A 21,091-nucleotide genomic window follows, 5' to 3' on the forward strand; every position below is an offset into this window, starting at 1 on the left:
TTTCTTTATGTGCCTTTGTCTGTCCGTATTCCTGGCCTAAATAGGTGTGACGCAGTTAGTTGGCCTGCCATGTGGCCCCCTGAAATGCCAGCTACCTGACCTGTAAGGTGGGAGAAGGGGAAATGAGGTAACTGTGCTGGCGTTGTGCAGCATCGCGGTAGGCGATCAAAGACCGCGGCGCAATTCAGCATTGGTTGGTTATCATTGGGCCCTATGGGCTCCAGGAGCCAATGACGAGGTACGCCGGCGGCAACGGTATGCACCGCCGCAGACGTGACCGCCATTTTCTATCTGTTCACTCACTTGATACCTGACCTTCAACTGGAGAGGAGCTACACTGTGAGTGCTGCTGTAACCTGCGTCTGGAAGCGACAATGGCTACAGTGTCAGGGGAAAGGGCCCCTGCCTTCACTGCGGAGGAGTTGGAGAAACTGGTGGATGTGGTCCTCCCCCACTACACGCAACTCTACGGTCCTCCAGACAAACAGGTGAGTAAATTGTGTGCATGATGGATGGCACATGATTGTATGGAGTGTCGTGGATGGAAGAGACGGGGGGCAGGCCAGCATGTGAGGATGGTGTGTGTATGTATTTCTGGGCCAGGGTGGGAGGTTTGTGGCCAATGTGTGAGAAGAAATGTACAGGGGAGTAACATCCATTCTCACTTCACTTTTCCTATAGGTCAGCGGCAACCAGAAGAAAGGTATTTGGCGTGCCATCACCAAGGAAGTGTGGGCCCTGGGGAGACAGAGCACCCACTGCCGCAAGAGATGGGAGGACCTGCACCGCTGGACCAAGAAGACGGCGGAAGCCCAGCTGGGGATGGCCTCCCAACGTGGAAGGGGTGCCTGTCGCACCATGACCCCCCTGATGTACCGGTTCCTGGCGGTGGCATATCCGGAGTTGGATGGGCGCTTGAGGGCATCATAGCAGCCACAAGGGGGTGGGTACACTTTCAATAAGCTCACTCTGGGCGCTTGTCGAGGTGTCTGGTTGTGTGTTGTGTCAGCCAATGATAGTGGTGTTGCAGGCATTGACCATGTGTCTCTTGTCTCTTTTACCCCCTTTTTGTTTTGTCACCCTGTCCTTGTGTGCATTAGCATCATCTGGCGGAGGAGCAGTGGCACCGGAACAGGAGGGAGCTGCATCCCACATGGCCCTGGAGGGTGAAGTAACTCAGTCAGAAGGCACCAGTGGGACTGAGGGTGAGGGGAGCTCCACGACGGGGACAGGAGGAGACACTAGCGACAGCGACTCCTCCTCTGATGGAGCTCCCTTGCGGTGGCGGACACCTCTGTGCCCACCGCATCAACAGGTACAGCCACCACCCCTCCTACCAGCAGCGCCCTCCCAGCAGCCCCTCATCGAGTTTCCCGTGCCCGCTCACCCAGGAGGGTGGGCATCTCCTTCGCCCCAGACACCTGCCCCAGTCAGCCCTGCTGCCCTCAGTGAGGACGCTATTGACCTCCTGAGATCCCTCACTGTTGGACAATCAACCATTTTGAATGCCATCCAGGGTGTTGAGAGGCATTTGCAGCAAACAAATGCATACCTGGAGTGCATTCATTCTGGCCTGGTGGCCCAACAGAAAGCATTTCAGGCTCTGGCCTCAGCACTGATGGCAGCCATTGTCCCTGTGTCCAGCCTCCCCCCTCCAACTTCCTCTACCCAGACCCAATCTCCTGTACCTCAGCCTACTCCAAGCACACCATCAGACCAGCATGCACACTCATCAACACACAAGAGTGGACATGGCAAACATAAGCACCACACATCCCACAGGAACTCACACAAGCACCATCCCCATGCAGACACACCAACATCCAGTGCCTCCACTGTGTCCTCCTCCTCCACCTCCTCCCTCCCTGTCTCACCTCCACTCACACCGGCATGCACTACATCTTCCTCCACTACCTCCGTCACCAGCACACTCATCACCCCACACCGCTCTTGTGCAATCACCACCCCCACTACCATGCACACATCCCCTGTGTCCTCTCCCAGTGTGTCTGTGAGCCCTCCTCCCAAAGTACACAAATGCAGGCACACACCCACCGAACAGCCATCCACTTCACAACAGCCTCTGGCCCATGCACCTTCACCCAAATTCAGCAGACGTACACCTCCTACAACCACTACCTCATCCTCCACTCCCAAACCCCCTCCATCTTCCCGTCCCAGTGTGTCTAAGAAATTCTTCCTGGCTAATATTAACCTCTTCCCTACACCTCCCCCCTATCCTTCCCCTAGGACCAGGCTGTACAGGTCCCAGCCCAGCACCTCAGCCACCAAATCATCCAGCACAGCATTCTCAGCAAGTCCGGTCACATCGTGGCCGGCACCCATCAGGGCTGCCAGTGTGCCACCTAGCGAGGCCAAGGAGCAGGCCCTTCCACCACCTTCCAAGGTGAAGAAGATGCCCAGCTGCTGGAGGGAGAAGCCGCACCAACCACCAAGCAAGAGCTCCTCCAAGTCAAAGGGGGACAGTGGCAAGGGACCAGCAGCGACATCAAAGGTGGGGAAGGGACACAAGGCGAAGAGCAAGTCAGGACAGGGCATGGAGGCTCCGGCTGAGGGACCTAAGTCACCCCTTCTGTCAACCAGAACATCAACCTGTACGACTGTGGGCACCGCCACCTGCACCGCCACCTGCACCGCCACCTGCACGTCTGCTGCCTCAGCAACAGTCCCCAGCATCATCCCCAGTGGGCAGCCATCCGAGGCTGCAGTAGAAGTCCTGCTGTGTCCCTCCACAGGTGCAGACACATGCACCACCGCCAGCACCTCCGCCACAGACACCACCGCAACCACCGTCACCAGCCCCGTGATGTTCTCAGACAGTGCCACCACAGCTGACATGGCAATCATGCCGAGTGGCCCGCCATCCGATGCTGCAGGAGACGTCTTGGACCCTGCACAGCGTACATGAGGCACGACACCCAGCACTGTTTGTACCTGCATGTGGCAGGCGAAGTCGCAGCAGGGTGGAGTGTGTCTCTGCCTCCATGGAGTATCATGCTACTTGTTCCCAGGCAATCTCGTGGCACACACACCCAGGTGAGGAAATGGGACCTGCCACACTGCATGTGAAGCCCTCTGGGCACAATGCCCCCTCCAGAACCAGTGGGGAATCACATCCACTACCTCAGTCCTTGGCAGGATGAAGCACTCTGGGCACTAAGCCCACTCCAGAACCAGTGGAGAATCACATCCACTACCTCAGTCCTTGGCAGGATGAAGCACTCTGGGCACTAAGCCCCCTCCAGAACCAGTGGAGAATCACATTCACTTAAGAGACTGTGGCTTTGCCCTCCCCAGGATAAAGCAGTGGGCAAACCACCCACTTGAGAGACTTGTGAGACTGTGGCTTTGCACTCCCCAGGATAATGCAGTGGGCAAACCACCTACTTGAGAGACTTGTGGGACTGTGGCTTTGCACTCCCCAGGATAATGCAGTGGGCACAAAAACCCACTGGTGAGACTTGTGAGACTGTGGCTTTGCACTCCCCAGGATAATGCAGTAGGCAAACAACCCACTGGAGAGACTTGTGAGACTGTCGTTTTGCACTCCCCAGGACCAATCAGTGGGCATGAAGCCCCCTCATGGAGCAGTGGCATCATCCAGTCATCCGTCTGAGGTGCCCCCCTCCCCTTGAGGTGCCTGTTTATTTTCCATCTGTGTTCTCTCCATTTCGAGTCAGATATCTTGTGTGGGCTTCGCCCATGCATTTTGGGACACTGATCCACAGACAATGATTTCATTCATATCCAGACTTGTGTAGTTGGTGTACATATTTGTATATACTGATATTTCAATTTGGCCTATCTGATTTTTCAATGATTATACTTGTTACAATCATTTCCTTTTGTCCTTGCATTCTTCCAGGGGGTGACGGGGTGTATATGTAATGTTGCTGCATGTATTTGTGTGTATGGTGTTGTGGGTGAGGGTGGGGGTGTTGCATGGTGCGTGTGAGTGTCACTCTCTTTTCCCTCCCCCCTCCCCTTTGTGCTAGGTGCAGTACTTACCGTGGTCGTCGCCGGCTTCTTTGCTGCTCCTGATACAAGAGGAGGTAGACCAGCATCGCAGGACCTGTAACTCGGGCTCCATGGCGTCCTGGTTGTTCGTAAAGTGTCAAAAGGTGAGGGGTTCCCTTCTGTGTTCTGTTTTTGCCGTGCTTTTGATGTCGTTAGTACCGCCCTGGAAAAGGTGGCGGATAGGCCTCTTGTAAGACAGTGGGCAGAACCTTGTCTTCCGCCTGTCTGTTGGCGGTTACCGCCGTGGTGTTTGTTTCTACCGCCGTGGCGGTCGGAGTGTTAAAGTGGCTGCGTCTGTTGGCGGTTTCCGCCATGGTCGTGATTCCCTTTTTTTTACCGCCGGCCTGTTGGCGGTGTTACCGCCACTTTCACAGCAACCGCCAGGGTTGTAATGAGGGCAAAAGTCTTTAAGCATTAAAGTTAGACACGTCTCTTGTCAAGACGCTTAAGGAAATTATTGACCTTTCGGTCAGCAAGAAAATGGGCAATGACGCTGTCTTCTCTCAGTGTAGTGTTGTTAAATTAAAACTAGTAAAACTACTTCCCAAATCCTTATTGTCAGTTAATCTTATGTTCACACTTTGTCCAAAAGAACTAAAATCCTAAATCTATGAATTCTACTATTACTCCATTCACATGTCATTGATTGATTGTCCTGCAATATCCTCATCACCCGGCTTGTCAGGTAACAATATTGTTGCAGCTTCCACTCCAGTCAGTATCTCCATTGTTCTTCTCCTGAGAAAGTCAGTCTCACACGCATTACACACTAAATGCTACATTGACAAGAACAGCATCTTCTAGCAGTTGGTTCTCATGAGAAAGCTTCTGTTATGAGCACGTTTAAACAATACAATAGAAATCACAGTTTAACTCTCTAGGACAGCCATTTATTAAATGTTAAGAAATACAGCTTTGACATAAGGCCTGGCAAGTAGGCCATGAGACTCCCTAAGTTAAGGCCTACAATTAATAAAGCTAGAGCAGAATGCAAAACCCTCAATATGACATATTACTACAATTAGTCAAAAATATATTCAAGATTTCACAATATTAACTCACTAGCTTCACTTTGTGAGCATTGGCAGCTACTCTTCGTAATCACATTTTCAAATGTGTGCATTATTTTCTACATTATTATATTTTCTACACAAACCCCTTATTCAGAATACATGAACACTCATTAATAATTTTTATTAATATACCTGTGCTAGCATTTGTCAGCGTCCGTTTTTGTACTTTTCAAGGTTTGAGTTTTCTGTGAGGTTTTATGTTTGCCAGGCGTGTCAAATTCTAAAACCTATTTTCTTTGTTCACAAACTCTGAAAATATTTAGCTATCAACATTGCTATGGAAAAGATCAGAGGTCTGTCTATAAGTTTAGCTGTTATGCTGCAAGTCATTTCTGGAATGTGGTGAAAGTTAAGGGGGTCAACGAAACTAAGGGCCTGATTTAGATTTCGGTGAACGGGTTACTCCATCCTGCCCGCCGGTCCACCAAAATATAAATCCTGTAGGAAACAATGGGATGTATGTTTCAGCGGATCGGATCCATTGGAAGGGAGTAACCGGTCTGCCGAAATTTAAATCAGACCCCAGGTATTTCACACTTGCAATGCACGTAATTTTGATGTCCTCTGTGCAAAAGCCGCAAGAGATCTGCTCACAGCATTTCCTGCACAGTTTCCATATTCACAAAGCGAGCATAGCATGTATAGCTCCTGTGACTAAAGCACACATCCAATTTCATAGTTATCTTCAAGGCAGTGTGATGTGGAGTTGAGAATATTAAATCTGTTCTTATGTACATATATTTACATAGACATACTTTCACAATATTGTTGTATTCAATATTATGGATACAGCATTCGGACAGAAATGACATTCCAAAATGTGATATTGTTGTAAAACACACATCCACATATAGATTTATGTATGGTGCTGGGCTCCTAAGTCACTCTAGTTCTAATTCACTAACAGTCAGATGCACTAAACTATTTTTCAGTTGTGATCCCTGTGATTCACCAATTTATAGGAGATGTGAAGGCAAAATGGCTATTTGGCATGTATTAAACGTATACCCATTCACAGTTAGGAATGAGCACGATGGGTGGGCTCCTAATTTTGATTCAATTTGGCATGTAGTAATGGTGTGTAAAAACAATTGTGGGCACAGACCATTGATCAGTTACTGACACCTCAAAGCAGGTAATAACCGATTCCCCTTAGTGAATCCAGAAGCCTCAGTAGAGTATCCTGTGCTTACCTGATGTTTTCTTCAATGGGATTTTATTTATTTTCAATATCAGCACCAGTTCCTTTACGGAACGGGGGGTACTTAAAAAAAAAACTTTCCATTTTAGAAAGTAAACAAAGGAATGATTATGCAGGTAACCATCCCTCTATTTGTAGCCAATCACAGGGTATCCCAAATTCTGACCGGTCTAATTATTATTCATTAGGCGGATCGTTCTGCAGGTGCCTGTAAATGGATGTTTTGTGAGATGGCCTATTATTACAGAGGTCACATTTCAAGATTAAAACTGGTCACAAAAATTGATGTGCAATTTCCAACCACTTTCTGTTCAACCAACCCTTCAGTACAGCTAGCCTTGAGATCACTGGAGGAAAATGTCAAAGTCAGAAGGTGACTATAAGGTTTTACATAGCGGGCCTGATTCACAAAGGTCAACGTTCTAAGCTAAGACCAAACGTCTCAGTTTATGACTTTAGAATTCACAAAGGGTATTTACGACTACTATCTTTAGGTGTGCACTCACTGTAGAGATCCACCCTGAGTGCGAACCTAAAGATAGTACTTGTAAACGCCCTTTGTGAGTACCCAAAGTCATAAACTTAAACGTTTGGTCTATGTCTAGACCAAACGCCTACGTTTACATTTGTGAATCGGGGCCCATGGTGCTTTAGGCTTGAAAACATAGGATTCTTTTATTGTCTTGTACAGTATTGGTTGTATTTCACATGATTTACATATGGGTGATAACCTACACCATTCTTGTTTACAAGAATTTAGAACAGCATTGTGGCCGATGTATAAAGCAATTTGGTGTCATGCATGACTGTACAGAGTGATGCTTTTATTCTGATGGAGGTTACCGTGCCTACATGAGTAATAGAAGAAGAGTATGGAATGGAATTTATGTGCTTTATATTATTTATTGTTATTTCTGATTGACACATTTTGGGTTACGAATGCAATACTGATAAGTGTTTTAGTCTCAGGTGTAATGAACACTGGAAAACACTCTCTCCTCATGTCGCTGTGGTCATTTAGCTGCTCTCATGTGTGGGGTGGAATGAAGAAAAGGCATCTGACATCCTACAGAGGGCATAGTTTTAGGTTCTTGTTTGGATTTGAGCAGAAGAGGAGCAACCCACAGGAAGGTAGTCATAAAAGCTAGCCAGGGCAAACGCTATATAAAGACTGCCTAAGGATGGCAAAGGAGCAGTGTATGTCATGCACTGGTTATGGGCTGTTGTGAGAGATGATTCACATATAGTCCTTGGGTATGTAACAAAAGGGCCAAAAACATGAATTCTCTTCTAAAGGACACCCAGGATAAGCACTCTGTAGGATCCACCCAGGACAGACATCATACAGCAGTGCAGGTAGCCATGATATGTGGCCTTCAGAGAGAGGCCATCAAGGAACTAAACAGGAGTGTGGCTCTGCAGCACAGGTGAAACAGAACCACAACACATGTCTTTCAAAGTTTATCCACAAGTGACAGAGAAAAAACCCTATTTATGCTTGTATTACAAGTCAAATCATGCCATCAAGCAAATGAAACGAGATAATCACTGATGGAAGTACGCAAGTTGGTAAGTAACACATCAAGGAGGGTATTTTTAGTGCATAGTTTGTTTGAGTCAAAGTTATCCCACAGTGTTTAATAAAAAGCAAGATAAAGGAACTGCTTTAGAAGTCAGCAGAGAAGCCCACTCCATCACAAAGGTGATGTATATCCCATCCGACGTACTATGATCCCATTCTACCTTATGGCGATTGTAATAAGGTGGTAGGGATATACGTCATGTTTGTGACAAAGTATTCCCCCCGCAGACATCTAATTCAGGGCCTAAGTGCTCTACATAGTTCATTCAGGACACACTGAGGAGCAACTCACAGAAATGAATTGGTTATGTGCAGCCAAGGTAAAACTGTTCAATGTGGCCTTTTGCTTATTATTGGTTTCTGATGTCTTAATGGTGCCAAAGTGGATAGCATCCTACCAAGCAGCACAGAGGAATCAGTCTTTCCCATGGAAGTGGCCCAAACATGAAAGAAAACCAAAACCCAAACAAAAGTCGGATTTTGAGGCAGGTATCACCATCTTTACTGAGATAAAAAGTGGTACTAGGCAGTAACTTCCAATTCTTCTTAGTGTGAAAGATTAAAATTCTCGTATACCCCATCCATTGAATTTGACTAATGGACCACTTGGTAACGGTACACTTGAGTTATTGCAATGTAATCTGTACCTGACTCCCCACTTGTAAGAACACATGCTTTTTGCAGGTTTACCCTAATATTTTGCCTCCATTTTGACTACTAGGTACTAGTTTAATGGTTCTGAAATGCCCAAGCCTTACTAAACAACTCAGTGCATGTGCTCTGATCCTTAAAATGGTGTATGATTAACTGGCTTGTCCCCAGTTGGCAACGCCTAACTTACTTTTAAGTGCCTAGTATATGGTACCAGGGAACCCAGGGCCTGTAAGTGAGAGTGTCCCCCAGGCATTGCAGCACTTGTGCTGCTATGAGTGGGACAAGGTAACACCTGGCTCCCAGCTTGCCACTGCAGGCTCAAAGGGCAGTTTAAAACTGCTATCTCAACATTGCCATTCAACGCAATGGCAAAGCCCAAACCTCCCTTTTCAATGTATGTAAGTGACCTCTATGCCAGGCTTAAGGAGCCCTAAGGCACAGTGCTATCTATTAAACAGTGGAACATGTACTTTTACTAGTTCCAGCAGTAAAAACCCTACATTTTCATTTTCATTGTGAAAAGGCTAGCAACCCTATTGGCAAGTACAGAGTTACATGCTGGCACCCCAACCCTGCTAACTTTTGAATGGGACTACTAAGATTGATACTGATTGGTATTAAAAGAATCAGTGCATTACATCTGATTTCATGGTTAAATTGAATTTGATGTCACTGGTGTGCAAAGTGCAACTTTAAAAGTTGCCACTTTAGTTGCCTTAAGTTTCCAGTGTCCCAATACAGATGTACATGGGGCTTGTCCTGCAGACAGGTTTATGCTCTTCAGGGGAGACATGTTAACGACTCCCAGGAAAGGACACAATAGGGGCCTGCATGGGAGAGATGTTCATGCAGGTGAGAGAGATGTGTTTTCTCTCTCCTACATGCAGGAAACCACATTTGTGTTAACCCAAAAGATGAGATTCAAAGGGGAAGCCTCCCTTGACAGGCAAATGGGTAACACTAGGGAGAGGGGGCTACTATATTGTTTAGACAGACAGGTTGGTATTGGGGACAGGAGAGGAGAAGCAAGTTGTCAAACCAGTTTTTCCAGGCGTGTGTAGTTCTGAGGTAGCCACATCCTGGGGCTGGGCTACGGAGCTCTGAGTGCCAAGAGGGGGGTTGCATTATCGTGGGAGAGGGCAGAATGGGGAACCCTGGGACAGCTAGATACCACACTACCCAAGAAGTGGTCATCAGGAGAGGGAGAACCAGGTATCCCATTGGCTAGCAACTGTATATTACCTTGAGGGAATTTTCTGCAGATAAATAGGGCACCCCTGGTACCTAGAACTCATATCTTTACTGACGTGGCAGAAGGACTGCCCTGCTGCACCAAACGACCAGCAAAGAGAGACTGCAATGACAAGGACTTCCCCTGCTGCACCTGGTAGATAGTGAAGAGAGGGACTGTGCCTTCTGTGTCCTACTCAGAAAGAAGCTGTCTCAAGAGCCCAGTGAAGTAAAGAGAACTGCAAGGGCCAGCTGACCGGCCTCCTGTTCACAGCACATGGACAAAACAATTGAACTGAAAAAGCCTGCAGGGGCAACTTGGTAGCCCAAAGTCTTTAAGCTGCTACCACTTCCTCTATGTAGCACCGAGGCCCAAAACCTGATGCACAGAGTTACTCTTGAGTTTGCTGAGCCTAGGAGTGCTATGGGAGAGTTGCTGGGACCATCAGAAGGGAAGTTATTGACCCAGGAAGGATTGGCCTGTGACTGCAACAACAGGCGACTGGTAGTCCAGTGGCAACTGGTCTTCGGCCAGACTGGAGAGGAATTTGTGGGATATCGACCCTGCAACTAGGACCCCTCACCATCTTCGCAGACATAGGAATCCCTGCAGGAAGACTCCCATGTCACATCTAAAGCATCCTTAGAGCATCTTCAGCATTCTTCATCCCTTGCATCAGGACAGATAAAGTGCATCATTGCAACACAGATAAAGTGCCTGGATGTGTTGAAGGGCTGCTTCTCCTGGGAAGGTATTTGTTCTAGAGGACCTTGCTAGTTCACCTGACTAACTCCTTGCCAGAGTTGGTCATCCCAGTACTTGAAACTAATTGCATTGACACTTACCTATGTTTTCCTTGAAAATGTTTCTAAGTGTCCAATTTATTGACTTTGCCAAGGCTTGTTCACGGTTGAGTGAAATTTAATTGATTTATTAATGCTTATAAAATCTATATCTTCAGAACCTTCTGGTGGATCTTTTTCATTGTAGTGTCTATATTATTATAAAAATACAGTCTATTTTTATAAATTGGAGTCGTAATTCTTGAATGTTGTTTCAATTTCTTCTTCAATTGTTTTGGTGGTGCTTAAATGCTGAACACTTTAGCATTGCTGAATTAATGGTACTATTTTCTTCATTGTTTATCATGTCTGCTTTGTCTGGCTAGTGTTTGTGTGTGTATTTGTCTTGGGCCACCATTTTGTATTTGTTCTTCATGTCATGTGACCGGAAGTTACTTTGTGTAGTCAGTTTACATTCATAGGCCTGCATGTGTACTCGTTGCCCATGACTCCTTACTTTGCTGTTGTTGACTATGTGGTGGGTGGCCATTTTGTACAGTCAGTCATTGTGCTTTTGCCATAGGCCTACATGTGTTTTTTGTTGCCCATGCCTCCTTGCTTGCTATTGTTGTTTGACCATGTGGCCAGTGGCCATTTTGTGCAGTCAGTCTGTGTGCTTTTTCCTTAGATTTGCATGTGTTCTTTGTTGCAATGCCTCCTTGTTTGCTATTGTTGTTTCACTATGTAGCCAGTGGCCATTTGGGGCAACCAGTCAGTGTGCTTTTTTCATAGGCCTCCATGTGTTCTTTGTTATACATGCCTTCTTGCAATGCTTGATTCACAGTGCGAAAATACTGCCCACTTTCATTCCTTTTTCAGAAGGAGATGTTTCACTAGACATCGATTGTTGAGCAAGCAAGAGACCTGGAAGAAGAACCGCTGGAAGGTAGAGTTCCAGGCAGAATTTCTGGCATGCAGTCTTAAGCCTCCAGAGAAGGCAGTGTCTCATAGCAGCCAACACCAGCAACAACACCAGAACCACTCCAACACCTTTAACCCGATTATTGCCCATTGAAAATCCTTCAGTGCCAAGCCATTTATTTACTTTTTGGAGTGCTTTGCTTTCACATGCTGTAGTATGTCTAATTATGAATATAAAGTTGGAAACTATATATTTTTGTTTTCAGTAGTTCCTGTACTGTCACTCTATATATAAAACATTCATTTATAAAATACCCTGAAGTCACACGGCACAATTCAAGATAGCCAGCAGATGACTGTGAAAATGATAAGTGTAAATGACCGCGTTGGTAGGGTATAAAAAAAAGTAGTATTTTCCAAAATCAATTGCACAGACATATTTATTATTATGTTTGTTCGCCAGGTAAAATGGCAAAGTTTGATTTTCTTTTTGTTTTTGTGTGTTTTTCATGGCTATTTGTCACACTATGTTGTAGAAATAAGGCACATACATTTTTCATGTGTTTTAATTGTTGTGCAGAATCTGGTTATCAGTCTAGTACAGGAGTAAAATGTGTGTTTCAGAGAGTACTCTTAGTAAAAATATGAAAATACACATTTTTGCTGCTTTTGACACCACTGTACGTACTAAAAAATGGCCGACATGCTATTTTGTCTGTTGATGTCTTTCATATAATCATCTCAATCTTATTATTGAAGATATGTTCAACATCTCAAAAACTATTTTCTGACTTTTATATACAGCAGTGATATATATTTTGTTTTAGGTGATATATGATTTCATGCATAGTCTCTTGGAGGACACAGTTCTTTACCTTTGACCCTAAATGGTAGCTTCTAAAAGTGTGCAAAGGATGTATCTTTGTAACAGTAAAATTGTTTTTCCAGAGTGAGGTGTCATTATAATGGTCAGTGTTTGAACTCACAAGTCAACCAGTCACATTGGGTGAGAGGTCAAAAAACATGACCTTTGCCCTCTACATACACCTTTAAAAAAATAGTTTTTGTTCTGTTTCCTTTGATCAATTTCTACAAGTGTATTATTGTTGGACTTGGCATGTCAAGTACTTTTTTCCTTGTTGAAATTGGTGGAAAGGTCAAACACATTGACCTTTCATCACTAATTGAGCTTTTTGTAAAAGTTTGAAGGTTATCATTTTATTATGGTCAGATCATTTTTTTACAAGTGTTGCATCATTTGAATTGTCAAGATACATACTTGCATTTGCCTTGGTTTAATTAGGGGGGGGTTCATGTGATTTGACCTTTAACCTCTAATTATGCTCTTGTGTTTTATGGCCATTAAACAATTACCGTTAGATCATTTGTGGTAACTGAAGCATCATTGAAAGCGTCATAATAAGCACTTGCATGCTCCTCAGTTAAAGTGTTGGAGGGGTCGTGCTATTTGACCTTTGACCTTTAAGTTGACATTTTCTAAGTCTTTCAAGATCATTATTCAATTTCTGCTGTATCATTTCTCTCAAGTGTATCATTGTTTGCGTTGTCCTGAAAATTAGTTAAATGTCCTTGGTTTAAGTGGGAGATTTGATTTGATCTCTAGCCTCTGCTGCCGCACCACAGAATCTTAGCTATTATCTATACTGTATAGTGGATTCTGCGCTAGAGGTCAATGGATCGAAGTGACATGGGTTTGAAGGGATGTCATCAATGTGAAATGTAAGCATCAACAATAATGAGCATAATCTAAAATATTAAACCTCAAACAATAACCACACCAGTTTATTAAGAAGGATTATAAAATGTATTTCCCTAGATTAACAACCCTGACAACTCTCAAACACAAATGATACGCATATACAATGAATAATGGTTGATTAGAACACCTTATATATCTAAATTTAATCAAAACAACCAAACAAATAATCTCCAAAAGAATTACACTTATTAATAATACCAGAACTGGTACTAATGGCAAAGTATACATTAGTACAACACTCAAAAGATGTCAATATATACCATGAGCATTTCAAGTTAATACCCTCTCTAACCACAAATTAGCATTAACATGTTGGGCTTCATGTAAAAAGAATTTAGAAACACAAATTTTGAAAAGTTCTTTAACTTGAGTGATTATAAAAAACTGTTGTTAATATGCAGCAATCAAATTTTAAGTTGCAGCTGGTAGCTGGAAAGCACAACAGACACATATAACATTACAATGTCATATATTAACTTATTTGACCATAACATGCAGACTACTTCAGCAAGGGGACACCATCAGGTATGTCTTCAGAAGAATTGGGCCTACAACAGCTAAACCCACACTGCTAATATGACTCGAATCTCCAAGCCTTCAGATCTCCAATTCTAAAATCTCAAATCTGACTAAAGAAAATCCTACTCAGTTTGTTATACTAATCTTCAAAAAGCTTCTGATTGGTCAGTTCATGGGGTGGTTACGTTTCAGCCAATAGAAATTTTAGTTGATAACCTAAAATACAACATTATTACATTAACTAAAATATTTTCTCAAAAGTAACTTTTCCTCTTCCGTCTCGTCTGTAGCTCCATTGTTCCATCGCGTCTAAACTTCTCTTCTCAGGAAGAAACTTTTACTCTTTTAACATTCACTTCCATCCTCGAAGAAGAAACCTTATACTAGTAACATTTTTTAACAATAGAACATTCAATTTATGCAAGAATTCAGTTAAACATGGCCTTGTAAGACATAATGCAGCAAACCACTAGGGGTAGCTGTGGACACATCTATTAAAGCATCGAATACACTTTTATGTAAGTAGTGAATTATGGAAAATAACCACAACATTTAATTAGAATTTTGCTCAGTTAGGAACAGAAAATTAACTGTGGCAACCATTTTCAAAAGTCACCCATTTTACATATTACTTCATTATACACTTAGTATACCAAATCATTAATAAACATGTTAGAAAATTCACACTCTCACAATCCCTCCTCTGATGACTATTTACGTTATCACATCAATCTATAATAAATTTATTTATTATTATAAATTTTTCAAAATTTGGTCTCATTTATATTCACATTACTTCTTTTTCTCCTTTTATTTCCTTTATAAAATGTATTCATTTGAATTTCAAAATTCCTTCTATTCTTTTCCAGTTTCCTTCTTTCAAAACATTTTATCATTTTATATATTCCACAAATTCCAATTGACAAAATACAATTATTGACACCCATTTTGTCATTGTCAAAATAATACTTATTCGCACATTACTAAACCAATTTCCCACAGCTTTAATTCCTTTGCCAGCTCTTTCCTAAACTGTAGTTTCTGTTAGTTATTTTAAATCTTCTTTGTTAATTGTTACGTTTTTAATCAACTCTTTAACATTTCCTGAATTATCAGGTATACATGAATAACAATGATTCAAACCAAGTAATTTACAAACTCCATCCTCTTTTGCTAAAAGAATGTCTAACACAAGGTGGTTCTGAAGTGTCATAGCTCTTGTAGCAGTCAATTCTGTGTCTAAAAGAATAATAGCTCCAGAATATCTTGTCAACATGTTATCCACTATTGTAGACAACTTCTGTATTTTGATTTAATTCAAGAATACTCCCACTGAAAGAATTAAAGCCCCAAAAATGTCTCCCACAATACTAGAAATTGATTTTCGCTTGTGTCTTGTTTGAAATTTCATTGTTTCAGGAATCTTACTCAAATCTTCTAACTGATAGATTTTCGGAAAGACTATTCCCAAGTAACATGTTCCATACAATCCTCTAGGAAGACGGTAATATGCATTTCTCCCACAAATATAATAAATTCCAGGTACTGGTGGGTCCTGTCCATTCATCATAAAATCCAACTTACTCCTGAACATAAAAACATGTCTACACTCACTATTTCCCCCAAACACTCTATCATTCCTACTCAAAGGTCTGTATATATAAAGCCTTCCCACGTGTTTGGCATCTATTGTTAGTTTGCCTTGTTTAGTAGTATCAGGATAGGCATAATCAACTCCAAGTAGCTCCAGGTTTTCTACTTATTATTTAATTAACTATTTTTGACTTTATTTTCTATAGGAGTTAGTAAACATGTAAAATTATTTCGGTGAGCAAAAGCAGTACCAAAAGTTAAAATAGGCTCAAAGAAATCTCTCATAATAACTATGTTATTATCTTTGGCTATTATATTCAAGTAACTAATGACAGGTACAAATGATAATACCGTGTCATAAATTGAATAGAAATACTGGATATATTCTTGATTATAGAAACGCGTTAATAAAAGACTGCAACTTATAGCATAAGTATCAGGCAAACTATGGTAAGTAGTTCCTTCTTCCACTGAAGTCGCAATCTGTGTACATACATAAAAATCTTTTGCGTCCATCACCTCAGCATACTCATGCAATAAGCGATAGAAAATATTATAAGAAAGCTTTTTCTCTTCATGTAAGTATTTGAAATCTATTCTAATTTATCTTTCTATAGTGATGTATCAGTTAAATCTAAGGAACTCTCAGTCTTTATAGTCTGATTGGCTCCATTTATCTCATAAACAGTTACTCCTACAAACAACAATAAACACATTAACACACTCACTACCGCCAATCCAATACTTAAAACTTTACAACAACTAATTCTATTGTTTTGGTTATATGAGTTTTTCATATTTTCCATAGTCTAAGAAAAAAAAAATATATATATATATATATATATATATATATATATATATATATATATATATATATATATCAAAATTCAAAAATTTTCAAAATTCAAAACAATCAAAAATACCTCCTAAATGATGAATTAATTCACTCTGGACAGTCTCCTTGTCAATTTCAGTATAGCAGCTTGTCAAATCCAGTTATTCATTTGTCAATTCCAGTAAGTATTAATGCCTCTCTTTAAGCCTGACTTTCATATAATTTTCAAATATCTTTTCACAAAGTCTTTTCCCGCAGTCTTCATGTGCCAAAGTAAAAATGTTCTCTGTCTCTGTCAAAACAATAGCTCAAAAATTCTTCTTGCCAGTCATTTGTAATTAAACATGCCCATTCTGGTCCTGCATATCTCTTGCTTGCAACTCTTTTTCTTTTCGGTCTTCTGCCACTTTCACCTTCTTCTCCACTAGCATTTTCACCTTCATGCAATTTCTTTTCCTCTTGAATTGGTGGAACTACATTAATCCTTCCACTCTTTGAGTTTTTCTCTGGCCAATTGTCTCCTTTCAATGTCTTTTTCATCAACAATGTTCTCAAGATTGAGCCATCACTTGCCTTTCAACCTTTTTCTTCTGACGTTCCCGCAATTTGTTCAGAAAGAGTATAATTCACTTGGTCAGGACTACCCTTAATTCCTTTCCCTAATGGGGTCTGTCCTTTCTTCATTTTGGTATGTCAAACCACCTGCTTCTGAGGACACCCTCCTCTGAGCAGATCTTCCTTCAATCGATTCTTTCTGATCACTCTCATTCGAGGACACCCTTCTCGGGTCACTTTCTTCACAGACTGACTCTTCTACTCCTTTTACAGATTGTTCAACTTCTTCTGTATTTAGTTGTTTTCGTCTGTTATAGGAGTAGGCACATCTATGTAATTTTCGAAGATCAGTTCACCTACTTTCTCTTTGCTCCCAATGTTGTCAACTGTTGGTACTCTCAACAGTTCTTCTTCTCTTTCTGTTTGATCATTCACTTTTCTCGTGTGGCTTGCATGCACTCAATTCAGTAAACCAGCACACTTAACAGCTGTTGTAGTGAGCACGATTTGATAAGGACCGTTCTACCGTGGTTCCAGGCAAGACTTTCTCACATGCTTCCGTATGAACACCCAGTCTCCAGCTCTCAAGCTGTGGCCTTGACCTTGCGTTTGTTGTACTGTTGTTGCTTCCATCTGATAAGAAAAAGACCGAACCACATCAGCTAGGCTTTTGCAATAAACTAGCACCATATCATTTGTAATAGTCACAAGTGCATTTGTAGGTATTGCTGGCAATTTCACTGCTCTCCCCATGAAAATCTGGTGTGGAGACAACCCAGTCTTCTTATCAGTAGTGCTTCTCATTGACATTAGCACTAGTGGCAAAGCAACGGCCATTTTAAATTTGTCGATGCACACACTTTTGCCAATCGTCATTTTAATGTTCCATTCGTTTGCTCTACCAATCCTGAAGCTTCTGGAATTAGTTCTCGCAAAAGTAACTCAGCTATTGTAAGGCTGTCATTTCTCCTTGTTGGATATGCTTCAATCCAGTCACTGAAAATCCACACAATCACCAAAGCATATTTTAAACCAGCACACGCAGGCATCTCAATGAAATCCATTTGCATTCTACTGAATATAACTCCCGCCATACCTATATGTCCCATGTTGACAATTATTCCTTTGCCAACATTCATCTGCTGGCAAATTACACACCTATGGCAAACTAGTTCAGCCACTTGCCTGACTTTTGGATTGTACCAAAACTGTTTAAAACTCCTGATCATCGCATCTCTCCCTAAGTGTGTCTGACCATGGTAGTATCTAGCCATTTGTGTGAACAAACTGTTTGGTAAGACTACTTTCCCCACTACTGTTATCCAAATGTCATCTTCCCTTTCAATGCAATGATGTTTTATCCAATCCCTACGCTATTCTTCTGGAACATTGTTCTGTATAGCTTTTAACTCTTCTAATGTCTCAACAATCTGCGTTGTAAAATTTGCGTACACCTCATCATTTTCAGACATTAATTCCCAATTTCCTTTGAATGAAATTCCATTCAGGGCACAAAATTTGCAACCTGGTTTGCATAGGCATTTCCTAATTTTACATAAACTTGTCCTCTCTGGTGTACACTGCATTTAACCACAGCATTTTTCTCTGGTTTCTGTACAGTTTGTAACAAATCATGTATTCTTTCTCCATTTCTCACAGTTGAACCTGATGAAGTCAGGAACCCCCTTTGTGACCAAATTTGCCCACAATTGTGTACAAAACCAAATCCATACTGACTATCAGTGTAGATTGTTACTTTCATCTGGTCTGACAATAGGCTTGCCCTAGTAAGAGCCACCAATTCTGCAACTTGTGCAGAAATTACTCCTTTGAGCCATGAAGCTTATGGTATGCCAGTAACTGTACACACTCCATATCCTTCATTTAAGGCACCCTTGTTGTCTCTTAAACAAGAACCATCGACAAAGAGAATTTGATCATTGCCTTCCAAACAAGTGTCTTCAATTTCATATCTTGGTTTGGTGCATAGTTCTGTCACCTCCAAACAATCATGTTCTATGTCATCTATTTTATTTGGATCTTCTCCCTCATTTGGTAACAATGTTGCTGGGTTAAGCACTGTGCACCTTTTGATTGTTACATTTGGTGTTCCAAGAATCACTGTCTCATATTGTGTCAATCTTGCATTTGCCAGATATTGCGTTTTTGACCTGGTCAATAGAATTTCTATTGAATGAGGTACCATCACTGTCAGAGGATAACCCATCACAATATTCTCACTTTGAGTTATACCCTGCTCAACTGCTGCAACTGCTCATAGGCATCCTGGTAAGGCTGCTGCAACATTATCCAAAGTAGCTGAAAAATATGCTACTGGACGATTGACACCACCATGTGTTTGTGTCAAGACAGACAAAGCACATCCATCTCGCTCATGACAAAACAGCAAGAAAGGTTTAGTGTAATCAGGCATACCTAAAGCTGTAGGTTGACACAAACTCTCTCTCAGTGCAATAAATGTTCTCATGCATTCCTTATCCATCATTATGGGATCTGAAACATCCTTATGTGTCAATCTTTGTAGTTGTTTAGAAACAGCTGAAAAATTTGGAATCCACCGACGACAATATCCTACTATTCCCAGAAACATTCTCAACTCTTTCTGTGAACTTGGTATTTTCATTTTCATTAGTGCCCCTACTCTTTCTCTTGAAATTCTCCTTGATCCTTTGTCGATCAAATGATCCAAATATTTTACCTCTTGTTGACAATACCACAACTTACTAGGAGATACCTTATGACCATTGTCTCCCAAAAAGTTCAACTATGCAATTGTATCCTCTCTACAACCTCCTTTGTCTTTAATGCAATCAACAAAGCATCAATGTACTGCACTAATGTCGATTGATAAGGCATTACCAACGACTCCAGGTTCTTTTTTTCAAAATCTGATTGAAAATTGATGATGATTCTGAGAACCCTTGAGGATTTCTATACCAGCAATAGACTCTGGTCAGGAACTTGAAACAAAAGAGATATCTGTTGTCCTCATGTAGAGGTGCTGATAAAAAAAGCTTAGCACAAATCAATTACTGTGAACCATTCTGCATTACATGGAATCTGAAACCTTATCACTGCTGGATTTGGCACAACTGGACAACACTTCACCACAATATCATTTATTTTCCTCAAATCCTGAACAAGACAAATTTTCCCATTCGGCTTTTTTAAACCCATTATTGGTGATTGACACGGAACGCTCATCACTTCTTTCAAAACTCCCTGTTCCAAAAATTGTTCTATCAAATGTCTTATCCCTTCAATTGCCTAACTTTTCATTTGATATTGTGCAGTCTGTGGAAACACTACATTCTCTTTCACTGTTATTTTGACTCCTTTGACTCATTTAATCAAACCAATGTATTTTCCTGATAAGTCCCAAACTTTTGACTTAACTCTTTCTTGTAAATCAATCACAGATCTTTTATTTCAAAAACTGGAAAAAAAATAATTAAATCTACCGAATTGTTATCCTCATTTGCCTCCTCATTTTCATCTGTCTGATCATTGAGATCCAGCAAAGCAAATTCTCGAAACACCATCCTTTTCCCAACATTAACTGACAAATCTTCTTCTTCATCACTGTTTGTCTCAATTTCAATCCCTTTCGTTGAACACAAAATTGAACAATTTATTTTGCACAGTAAGTCCTTTCCCAGTAATGACACTGGACTAGAATCACAAACAACAAAGCTATGGTAATCTCTAAAATTTCCAATTTTTATAAGAACTGGTTCCGTAAGAGTATTGGCCACATTTTTATTCGCAACTCCTAATATTTGCACTGTCTTATCTAAAATTGGTATATTTGGAACTTCTACAGTTCTTACTGTCAAGCGTGTTGCTCCTATGTCGAACAGAAAATTAACCTCATGACCATGTACTTCACCTTTCACATAAGGACCTATCTTATCCACTTCTAATGATGCATTCATTATACACTCCTCCTCATCTGAGCTATCCAACGGCCATTCATCTTTTATTTCATCTTCACTGTGTAAAGGAAACTGTTCAGCTGTTCTTACCCTTTTGTTCTTACTCTGATTTGTGACCACTTGTGAAAGCATTACCTGTTGCTGATCCATAGTGCTCTGTATCATTTGAATCTGTCTCGGCCGGTGCATTTGCTGTACAGGCACCATCTGCACCTGTGGCTGCATTTGTTTCATCTGTGGCATTTGTACCTGATGTACTTGATGTTGTGCATTCTGTACATGTTGTATTGGCTGTAAAGGCTGAAAACCTTGCATTTTATTCACATTATTCTGAAAATGTTGGCTTTGAGCTCCTATCAGAGGTTCTCTAA

The sequence above is a fragment of the Pleurodeles waltl genome, chromosome 4_1 (assembly GCF_031143425.1).
Source record: "Pleurodeles waltl isolate 20211129_DDA chromosome 4_1, aPleWal1.hap1.20221129, whole genome shotgun sequence".
Taxonomy (NCBI): Eukaryota; Metazoa; Chordata; class Amphibia; order Caudata; family Salamandridae; genus Pleurodeles; species Pleurodeles waltl.